This window comes from Mus musculus, chromosome 4 (assembly GCF_000001635.26).
Source record: "Mus musculus strain C57BL/6J chromosome 4, GRCm38.p6 C57BL/6J".
Lineage (NCBI taxonomy): Eukaryota > Metazoa > Chordata > Mammalia > Rodentia > Muridae > Mus > Mus musculus.
The window spans coordinates 142,663,175-142,675,086 of record NC_000070.6 but is presented as its reverse complement, the minus strand read 5'-3'; positions in this window follow the sequence as shown (position 1 = coordinate 142,675,086).

The following is an 11,912-nucleotide window of genomic DNA, read 5'->3' as shown; positions in this document are numbered from 1 at the left end:
AAAAAAAAAAAAAAAAAAAAAAAAAACACCGAAAGGTCTAAACATAATCCTTTACAGTGGAAAGTTGGGTAAGAACATATTCGTGAAATCTGGAAGTGGTTTGGCAATTAAGTGCGGTTTATTTTGTATATGATTCTTGCACTGCCCCCTGACCACGCAGATGGAAAATAAGCAGTTGCTCAGCTCCCCTGAGGCGTCTGTCTGTCTGTCCATGCAGCGTTGGCAGTTCAAATCTTGCTGGGGCCGCGCAGGGCCTGCTGGACCTTAGATGCTCACTCTTTCCTCTGAATTCAGGAAACGTGGATCACTGCCAAGGCACACACATGCTTGCTGACCTGGAAACATTCAGCCTGCTGGTCCTATGTCATTTCTCTCTGGGTTTCACAGCAAGAAGACCTGGGCTGGAGCCAGGGAGGTGGCTCAATGGGAAAGTCAGTCCAGATCCCCAAAACTCATGGGAAAGCCAGGTATTGTGGCACATACCTGTTGACATAGCGCTAGAGAGGCAGAGATCCCAGGGGCTCAGTGGCCAGTCAGCCTTGCTGAATCAGTGAGTTCCAGGTTTAGTGAAAGAGCCCGTCAATAGATGGATGGATGGATGGATGGATGGATGGATAGGATGGATGGGTAGATGGAGGGAGGGGTAGGACAGATGGCTCAGTGGTTAGAAGCATCCACATGATGGCTCACAACCATCCCTAACTTAAGTTTCAGGAGATGCAATGCCCTCTTCTGACCTTTGTAGGTCTTACTTGTACATGGTACATATACATATCTACAGGCAAAGACTCACAAAATAAAGCAAATAAGTCTTTAAAAAATGAGATGGAGAATAATTGAGGAGCTGGGCAACTGTTTCCACATGGACATGAATATTCATGCAACACACACACGTGCACACACACACATACATACACAAGCATACATATATATATATATATATATATATGTATACACACACACAACTACATTGTTTTAAAGGTTTAAAAGAAACAAAGAAAAGAAAAGAGAAGAGAGGAGAGGAGAGGAGAGGAGAGGAGAGGAGAGAAGAGAAGAGAAGAGAAGAGAAGAGAAGAGAAGAGAAGAGAAGAGAAGAGAAGAGAAGAGAAGAGACCCAGGCCGAATCAGAAGCAATACCATTTGTCCTTGGCATCCATGCAAACCAATAGAAGCTGGACCCTGCAGGGATTTGGTGAAAAGCCTCTGATGTCCAATTGTACAGCATGACACTAGTGTGTGTTGGGGATGGGGAATACCATGCTGGGGTTCCCTCCTTATTTGATCTGGTCTATAAGTGCCTCCTCCTCCTCTCAGTTCTGTGGTGGTCCTTCAGTCTGAGTCTGTTTGACCTTCAACCCTGGTCCACCTTCCAGGGTTAACCAGGCCATGGAAAAGTATGATGAAAGCAAGAGACACTGGTGTAGTGAGCACCCAGGCTTAAGGCAAGGTCTTGTCTCTTTGCTTTGTGCTCCTCAATTACAGATTCGGAGATCCCGAGACAAGTGATGTTCTGTCTTAGTTACTTCTCCCGTTCCTTGTCTGATACCCAGTGGAAGCAACTTAAGGGGTGGGGCTTCTTTAGACTCACATATTGGAGAGCACAGTCCATCATGGTGGGGAAGGCACAGTAATAGAAGTGTGAGGCGGCAGGTTACATGGCATCTGCAGTCAGGAAGTGAAGCGATGGATGCTGGTGCTCAGCTGGCTTTCTCCTTTCCATTCAGTCCAGGACCCCCGCCTAGGGAATGGTGCCGCCAGCAGTAAGCACTCACCCCAGCTAACCTCATCGAGAAATCCCCTCACAGTCATGCCACAAAGCTGGTCTTATAGCTCGTGTCAATTTTACAACCAATATCAACCACCATCCTACCAGCTATGGGAGCTGTAGCAAGCACCAACAACCTAGCACATCACATGCCTATGCAGAGGAGGTCAGAGGACAGTCTTTGGGTGTGGTTTCTCAAGTGTAGACCACTCTTCATTTGAGGTGTATTTTCCCAAATTGCTCAGAGCGTCTCCATGAGGCTATGCTGGCTGACCAGCGAGCCCTGCCTCCACCTCCCCAGTGCTGGCATTACAGGTATGTGGTGCTGAGTCTGGCCTTTTCACAAGGACTCGAGGGACCAAGTTCAAATCCTCATTCTTGCTCACAAACACTCTGCTTACTGATCTCTCCCCTCCTGCCCTGTAAATGAGATATTTTAGTATAACAAGAAGTTCCATGAGTTCACAAGCCCATCTGCTCCCGGAGAGCTCCTTTTAAGGGGGGACTGAGGGCCCTGGAGAGATGGCTCAGTGGCTAGGAACACTTGATGCTCTTTCGGAGATCCTGAGTTCAGTTCCTAGCAACCATCCATAACTCTGGTGACAAGAGGTCCCACACCTCTGGCCTCTGTAAGCATCTTCACTTATGTAGATGTATGTATGTATGTGTGTGCACGCGTGCGCGCGCGCGCGCGCGCGCACACACACACACACACACACACACACGTGATGCACAATGTATTTCTGGTCCCCATCTCACCCCCATCACCCCCTATGGGTTCATATTTCAGTGGTTCCTATGGAGCAGGGCTTTCCGGGGAATGCAATACATTGTCTGACTTACATTTGCTTCCCACCGCTTCCTGGAGGTGGAATATATTTCACCGACTCCCCCCGCCCTGCCCCCTCCAGTGTTTCTCTGCAGCACAGCCCCAGAAGTCCAAGTCACACATACGTAAACCCAAGGTGTAACATCCCCAGGCTGGCTGCTTCCTCTGAGCAAAGGCTCTGTGTAAGCACTGGCTGGGGCTGGCTGATCTGCCACTGCTGTCCAGGTGGCAGAACTGTAGAAAAGTGAGTGTTGCTTCTTTAATTTCCTCCTCAGTGCCCGAGTCATTAACTTCAGCACTACCCGAGTGCCCGTGTGACAGTATTTATCTTAAGGGAATGCATGGCTTGCTGTTTGAAAGTCAGACTCCCAACATGAGAAACCTGCAGAGAGGAATCCACTCCACTACCCTGGAAGGGTCCTTATGATGCTCTTTCCAGAACTGTGAGTGGCCACTCCACATGGAGAACGAACAATAAAGGGAAGGGAGGATTTAGGTGTGCTGGCTAGTCTCATGTCAACTTGACAAACTTGAGTTATCAAAGGAGGGAAAGTCAGTTGAGAAAATGCCTCCGTAAGATCCTGCTGAAAGGCACTTTCTTAATTAGTGATTGCTATGGGAGGTCCAGCCCACTGTGGGTGGTGCCATCCCTGGGTTGGTAGTCGTGGCTTCTATAAGAACTGGAAAGAGAGGCCCATTGGACTTGCAAACTTTATATGCCCCAGTACAGGGGAACGCCAGGGCCAAAAAGTGGGAGTGGGTGGGTAGGGGAATGGGGGGGAGGGTATGGGGGACTTTTGGGATAGCATTGGAAATGTAAATGAGGAAAATACCTAATTTTAAAAAAATAGCTAGAATAAAAAAATCTGCTTTACTTTAAAAAAAAGAAAAGAAAGCAGGCTGAGCAAGCCATGGAGAGGAAGCCAGGAGCAAGCCACTGAGCAGAGGCCTCTTCCATGGCCTCTGCATCAGCTCCTGCCTCCAGGTTCCTACTGTGTCTGACTTCCTTCAACAGTGAACAGTGGTTTAGAAGTATAAGCCAAAGAACCCCACCCCCAACTGGCGTCTGGTCCTGGTGCTTCATCACAGCGATAGTAACCCTAACTACAGAAGCTAACAAGGACTCGAGACACAGTTCAGAGGATAAAGTGGTTAATGTACAAGCCTGAGAAGCAGAACCCACATAAAAGCTGGGCTTGGTGACATGTCCCCAATACCAGGATGAGGGAAGGGACAGAGAAGCCCTGGGGCTCACTGAACAGCTTAGTCTAGCTGAAACACATCCAGCCCCTGTCTCAAAATATAAGGTGGAGAGCAAAAGAAGAAGCCAGCTAAAGCCAACCTCCACAATAACGCACACATGCACACCTATGCACATATCACACACAATAAAAATTAGTAATAAATTAATAAAATAAGGAGACCAGAGAGATGGCTCCAGGGTTACGTGCTCTCACAGAGGACTTGGTTCTGTTCTCAGTACTCACATGGAAGCTCGAAACCACCTGTAACTCCAGTTCCAGAGCACCTAGCACCTAGCACCCTTCATTGGCCTCCAGTGACCCAGGGCGTGCATGTGGTACACATATATACATGCAAGCAAACACTCTCATAAATATAAAATAGAAATAAATATCCTGATAAATGAATGAATGAATGAATGAATGAATGAATGAATATCTAAATAACTAAATATCAACATAGAAAGAATAGGGGAGAAGGAAAAATGGACTGTCTGTCCCAAGATCAAGTTGTGTTCCAAATTTCGAACTGCCTGTGAAGATGAACGCCTTCACAGCCTCTGCTCTCACTGGATCCTAAGACACCAACTGCATCTTAATCCCATCGTCCTTAAGTGCCTGGCATGACAGAAGGCTTGCTCTTAACTGTAGATCAGCTCACCCCACTACAGCTGAGATAAATTTGGGTTAAGTTAGATTTGGGTGAGGGCTTATGCTGGGCGAATATTTTGGTGGGATAGTAACAGACAATAAATTGGAGAGTTTGCAAGTTTTGTCAGTACCCCCAAATCACCTCAGCGCCTGAGAATTCCACATCCCGGAAGGAAATGGTTTATGGTGCTACTTTATAGTTTATGACGCCCAGGAGAAGGTGAAGAGCCCCTCTGCCTCTGTCAGTCTCATCAGCATCAGTAAGAACTGACTTCCTGAAAATATATTATGTGCTGGGAAGACTCAGACACCCAGGAGACATGGTTCTTGACCTCCAAATAGGATCACATTCTGAAAAAGAGAAGCACGTGTGCACGTGCGCACATGCGTGTGCGCGCGCGCATGCGTACATACGCACATGCACACGCACTCACGGACGCACACAGCAAAGTACAGGAGGATTTCTCTGGGAGGGAGGCATGTGCCTCATGAAAGATGCAAGTGGTGTTTCTCGAAGGCAGTGGGCCTGAAATACACAGAAATGAAGGCTTTTGTAAACGAAGTTAGATTTTAAATGCATGAGAGGAGCCAACTGTTTAAAGGAAACTGGCAGAGAACTGCTCTCCCTCACCCAAAAAAAAAATCACTTAGCAATGACAATAACCATCGTCTCATTTATCGACCTTATTAGCATCAATTTTTTTTTATTTTAGTAGATTTGGGGGATCTGAAAATGCAGTACAGAGGACCTCTCCACATTGTTACTTTGGGAAAAGCAAATGACAACATTGTCTCTGAGATGGTTAAGTATCTGTTGTGTGTTTTATCGGGACCATCAAGGCTGTTATGAGACTTCCTCATAAGTTCTAGTACAGTTAAATATTAATGGAGGTCTCACCAATCAGAAGTCAACAAAAGACTTTTTATGTACAGGCTGAGGAGATGGTGTAGTCAGTAAAGCACAAAGTATAAGCACAAAGATCCAAGTCTAATCCCCAAATTCTGTGTGTGTGTGTGTGTGTGTGAGAGAGAGAGAGAGAGAGAGAGAGAGAGAGAAGTAGTAGTAGTAGTACTAGTACTACTAGTAGTAGTAGCAGCAGCAACAGCAGCAGCAACATCTGCTCAGGCTTATAACCCTGGTGCTGGGGAAGCAAAATCAGATGGATCTCCAAGGTGCCCTGGCCAGCCAGCCTAGCTGAATTGAGTTGATAAACTCAAGGCAAAGGTGAGATATGCTGCCTCAAAACAAAAGCTAAAACACAACACGAGATGAACATCAGGTAGGAATGGAAGAATGCCAGCCAAGCCTGTCCTCTGGCCTCAACACACACACACACACACACACACACACACACACACACACACACACACACATACACACACACACAGAGGTGTGCACACACACATAGCATACATATAGTGCACACACATAGTGCACACACTTTCACGCGCATAGTGTGCACACATGCACACACACAGTGGACATATGTGCACACAGCATACACACATACAATGCACACACTGTGTACACACAGAGTGTATACCCATACAAGCACACACACATAAATGTATCTAAATGTTCCTTTAATCGCAATACAGTGAATGGATGGATTGTTAGTTCCATTGTCTTGGCATCTTTGGAAATTGCTCATCCAGATACAGTAAAAATAGTGACTTTCAGACAGGGCTTCTTCCCATCCTCACTGGGGCAAGGTATTCTGGGATGTGAGAGCTTTCCTGGGAATTATGGGCCATTTAGCAGCATCGTGGCTCAACTCATTGGATGCCAGTGACACCTGTCCCCAGTTGTGACAAATGTCCACACAGGTATGAATGTGTGGAAGAGGAGGTAAACTATCCCTGAGGCTCCAAGGCTACATGCCATGTACACAGCTAACACTTATTTTCTTAGACAGTCCTGTGTCATTCTCCCAAAGCAAGGTGAGTGCGTTGGGTGGGCTCTCGCCCTGGGTTTATTGTCCGTTGTGCCACAAGCATCAGGGAAACTGATGGCTGTTCACTTATTTAGTAGGAAGCATGTGTTATTGGCCAGACACTGAGGGCTGAGCAAGAAGAGTAAGGACCTGTTCCCTTAGGAAGATGAGTGCACTAGGGGAGAGGCAGCTGAAACAGACGAGCATATGAATGATAAAGTATGAACCACATGTCTGGGCTGGAGAGATGGCTCAGTAGTTAAGAGCACTGACTATTTTTTCAGAGGTCCTGAGTTCAATTCCCAGCAACCACATGGTGGCTCACAACCATCTGTAATGGGATCCCAATGCCTTCTTCTGATGTGTCTGAGGACAGTGACAGTGTACTCACATACATAAAATAAACAAATCATATATATATATATGTGATGGGGTTACAGGTGCAGGCTGCAGTACCTAGCTGTATGCGAATATTAGGGATGCACACGCAGGTTCTCGGGCTTATGTGTCAAGCACTCTACCCACTGAGACATCTCCCCAGCCTCCCTTCTTCCCTTTCATCCAATGGGAGCCCTCAATGCATTGCATGAGGCTCATCCCCTTTGGACAGCATAGCTGCTTTACAGATTGCACTGATTCAAATGTTATTCCCATCCAGAAACGTCTACATAGATATACTTGGGAATAAAGTCTAAGTAGATGTCTGGGCATCCCCTTGCCCTGGAGAGTCGATGTGCAGACAAGGGCCATCTAGTAACCCAAGCAGAAGCCACATGATTCTGAAGGTGACAGACCTGGTGTAAGTGTTCTTTTATTTTGAATCCAGGATCCGGTGCATGCTAAATACACGGTGTACCACTGAGTCACACCATCAACCTGGTTCTTAATTTTGGGTTTCATTTACTCTTTTTCTCAAGTGCCTGTGATGTTATCATGACCAATAAAAGGCAAATTGAAAATGATGCTGAATTCATAACAACTTTCTTCTTTCTTTCTTTCTTTCTTTCTTTCTTTCTTTCTTTCTTTCTTTCTTTCTTTCTTTCTTTCTTCTTCTTCTTCTTCTTCTTCTTCTTCTTCTTCTTCTTCTTCTTCTTCTTCTTCTTCTTCTTCTTCTTTTTCTTGCTTTGGGAAAGTCTAGAGGCTGCTACTGACAGACTTGCAACAGAGATTGTTGCCTGAGGCAGGCTGACAGTCCATCTCCAGCCGTGCCCAAGAGAGGCTCTTGTGTTTAAAGATTGCCTACAGTGAGACTGGACTGTTCATTCTTTGAAAATGTGTGGCCCCAGCCTATCAGATCATAACATTGGTCCATCTCTTTCCACATGTCTCATTTCAGCATAGATTCAGCCTGTGTCCTCATGTGTTAGGTGTGTGATTTGATTTCAAACTCATGTCGCAAGGAGTGCTAATGGAACATATTTGCCAGGTGATATAAGCTACCCTCTTGGGCAGCCTGTAGACCAGAGCAGGAGCTCACATCATGAAACAAGATCTGACATTAAAGTGGAGAGCCCTCCCTCCCAAGGTACTTTCCAAAAGCTTCTTCATCCTGTTCCTCCAAACTGTGAGCCACACCAGTGAGCACAAAGCTGGGATTAAGCTGTCATTGGTAGAAATGGGAGCTTGTAATTTAGTACAATGGATATAAGACCTGGGTTCTTACCACTGGAGATGGTGATAGTCAAGTCAAGTGGCTTGGCTAACAAATCTAAGCCCTGTTTCCCTAACAGTGGTGGTGTCTGAGACTTGAGCCCTACCTCCTCTCCAAATGCTTCTGGGTCTAGCCAATGGCTTGAACTTGCCTGCTTCCCAGGATGAGCTAAGCAACATCCTGCTTTCTGGATGTTCTGTGTGTGTGTGTGTGTGTGTGTGTGTGTGTGTGTGTGTGTGTAGGGGGCAGTGTATCGTTGGCTGTTCCTGTGCTTAGTCAAGTCTGGTTTTTATGGTAGGTTGGATACATCCACCTGTTGTCTGTGTGTTCCCACTTTATTTATTTAAAGATTTATTTATTTATTATATGTAAGTACACTGTAGCTATATTCAGATCTCATTATGGGTGGTTGTGAGTCACCATGTGGTTACTGGAATTTGAACTCAGGACCTCCAGAAGATCAGTCAGTGCTCTTAACCGCTGAGCCATCTCACCAGTCCCGTGTTCTCACTTTAATCTGAGAAGTCGTAGGTGGCAGTGTTTTATTTGCACAAGCAGGCTTGGTTATATTATTGTTGCTTCATTCTTTCCCCATTTTGAAGAAAAATTAATCTGTGCCTCCTGGTTTGCACTAGACAGATGGCCATGGCTTATTTGCACAAACAAGATGCAGATCCACCCTGCTTTGGAATGGAGGACACTGTTACTTTACAGAGTGGATTTTCATTCAGAGCAAGGACTAGGCTGAGAGTATCTGCTTTGCACAATGAGGAATAACTCAGAACTGGTCATGGGCTGGTCTTCACCATGACACAGTAAGCAACATGGAGAGGTGACTCTGGTCATAAGTGTTCTACACACGGCCTTTGGATTGTATGCAAAAGCAAGAGCCCCTTGGAAATGCTACATGGCACCCTGGTCAGGTGACACTCTGGGGCATGCATTCACGCAGAGAGCTAGATGTGAACAGGAGATGGAGCAGAAAGCAGGGCAGCAACATGAATCCTGGGAGTGAGGACACAGGGGTTCTTGTGTCCTATGGGAGTTTCCCTGTCTTCACCATCATCAAAAGTGTGCAGTTAGGGTGGGGGAGGTGGTCTCATAGGGCCAATCCTCAAACCCAAAATAAAAAAGAGCCAGGCATGGTGGCACATATTATAATCCCAGCACTAGGAAGGTAGAACACTGGGGCTGGTGTCCAACAAGCATAGCTTAACAGATGAGCTCCAGATTCATTGAGAGACCTTATCTTAAATATAAGAGGGACAGCCCCTGAAGAGCGGTCAGCTGTCCTCTGGCTGTCACCTGTGCGCATGCGCGCGCGCACACACACACACACACACACACACACACACACACACACCACTGTATATATTTAAAGTATATAACTCAGTCTGGGGATGTGGCTCAGTTAGTACAATGTTTGTCTATCATGTGCAAAGTCCTGGGTTCAATCCCCAGCACCTTAAAGACTGGTCATAGTGGCACACAGTTATAATCCCAGCCTTGGAGAGGTGGAGGCAGGGGGATTAGCAGTTTAATGTCATCATTGGCTATATAGGAAATTTGTGGCCAGCCAGAAATATAGGAGACCCTGTTTCATCAAAACACAATAAAAGACACTGCATGCAGTTAGCACCTGAATGTTGATATCTATATCCACTATAGCGGGGGGGGGGGGGGGAATCTGGATTCCCTGCTCAGACCCAAAAGCTAAAGTGATGTCCGTTGGGCATCTAGCTGTGTAGTCTTGGGTAAACCCCATGACCATTCAAAACCACATGAACTGGTTCAACGACCCAGCACAGACGAGACACCTACAAAGTGCTAGGTGAACAAAAACATGCAGGATGCAACGTTTAAGCCTGGTGTGATGTCACCACTACAATGCAGAGCAGATTCCCCCAGGCTTCAGGATTTGTTTGCATAGCCCCAAACAGCACTCATCGAGTGTGAGGGGCCTTCCTGGGAACCAGACGTGCCTGTCATCTGTTGTGCTAGAAAGGAATGGCTTCTTGCATAACCACTGAAGAGAAGTAGCAAGTCCCACTCTCGAGTTCCTTCCCAATGAGAGAAGCCAGAGCATTTTGTGGAGGAGTTTAAATAGAGTGCATCCTGAGATTGCAGGAAGCTGTGTGGCCTCAAGAAATAGCACAGGCAGGAAGAGACCTACTATATATGTCCTTGGAACCTGCCATCTGTGTCATTTGAGCACTGTCTGTTCAAGAACTAAAAGGTGTTGGGGGAGTGCCTTGAAGCAATCAGAGGGGGGCAGGCACAAGGAGCCATCTTGAAAGACCATGAAGGATGAGAGCAATCGACCTATTGCCCTCTAGCTCAAGAGAGATGCTCCCCATGGCAACAGTGACTAACTCAAAGCTAAGCAGTAACTCCCCATAGTGGAGACCAGCCCTTGCAGACCCCTTCCACAGTGATACTCACCTGTGGGGCTGGGTTGATCTCTGTGGCAAGGGGGAATGCCGTACATATCAGGTTCTTCAGTGGTATCCCTGGCCTCTACCATCCTGGTGCTAGCAGCTTCCCCTTTCCAGAATGAGAAGACTAAGAATGTCTTCAGATGCTATCAAATGTCCCCTGTCACTGCCTCATGCATCCATCCATCCATTTAGTGAATATCCAATGAGTCTCTTACAGATGATAGCCACTGGTGCTTCAGCAATGGACAGGATAGGGGCACTGTGATGGCTCACCTGGGAGACAAGCCTCATAGAATGCCTCTGAGTGATTATCTGGATTGGCTAATTGAGGTGGGAAGGTAGCACCTGTTCCATGGACTGGAGTCCTGGACCACTTTAAAGGAGAAAAGCATTGGCCTCCCTGTTTCTAGGCTGTGGGTGCTGTGTGACCAGCTGCCTTACACTGCTGCCAACATGCTTCCCCCACTATGGTGGACTGCACCCTAGAACTGTGAGCCCAAATAAAACCTTTCTCCTCTGAATTGCCCTTGTTAGGACATATTCTCACAGCAACAGAAAAATTAGCCATTGCACCCTGTTTGGGGGTTCTGATGATAACACTGAATAATAGCTAATAATAATAATATATAATAATAAAATAATAACTGAACAAACCAACGATGGAGACAGTTATGCAATTTCTCCTCATCAAGACCACGTGTTTCGTGTACAGAATTATCGCTAATGCAAATAAACTTCTATTACTTAATTCTCACTAACAACATTAATTTGAAGGCACCTATAATCAAATGATTTTTTTTCCTTGAAAGAAAAAGGAAACAGACCTAAGGAACATTGTTTTTAAAAAATAGATGTATTCTAAAATATGCCAAATAAATTTAAATTTATTTTATCCAGTTGCCAGAATAGTGTCTGCTATAGATAAATAAATGTTAGTAAGTTCTGATTTATGTCACTCACAGATGTGGTAGTTTGAATGAAAATGGCTTCCACAGGCCCATAGGAATTGTACTATTAAGAGGTGTGGGCTTGTTGGAGTGGGTGTGGCCTGATGGAGGAAACATGTCACTGGGGGTGGGCTTTAGGATCTCACATGCTCAAGCCAGGCTCTTCCTGCTGTCTGCCTATCTTCCTGTAGAACTCTCAGCTACTTCTTCAGTGACATGTCTGCCTGTTTGCCACCATGGTTCCCTGCCTGACATAAATGAACTAAACCTGTGAACTATCAGCCAGCCCCAATGAACTGTTTTCCTTGTAAGAACTGCCATGGTCATGGTGTCTCTTCATGGCAGTAGAACCCCTGAGACACAGATATCTCACCTCAACTCCTGGGACTGTCCCCAGCCTGCTCTCTCAGCTAACAGTCCCTTTGTCATGGCAGCCTGCCCCTCCTCTCCTATCCA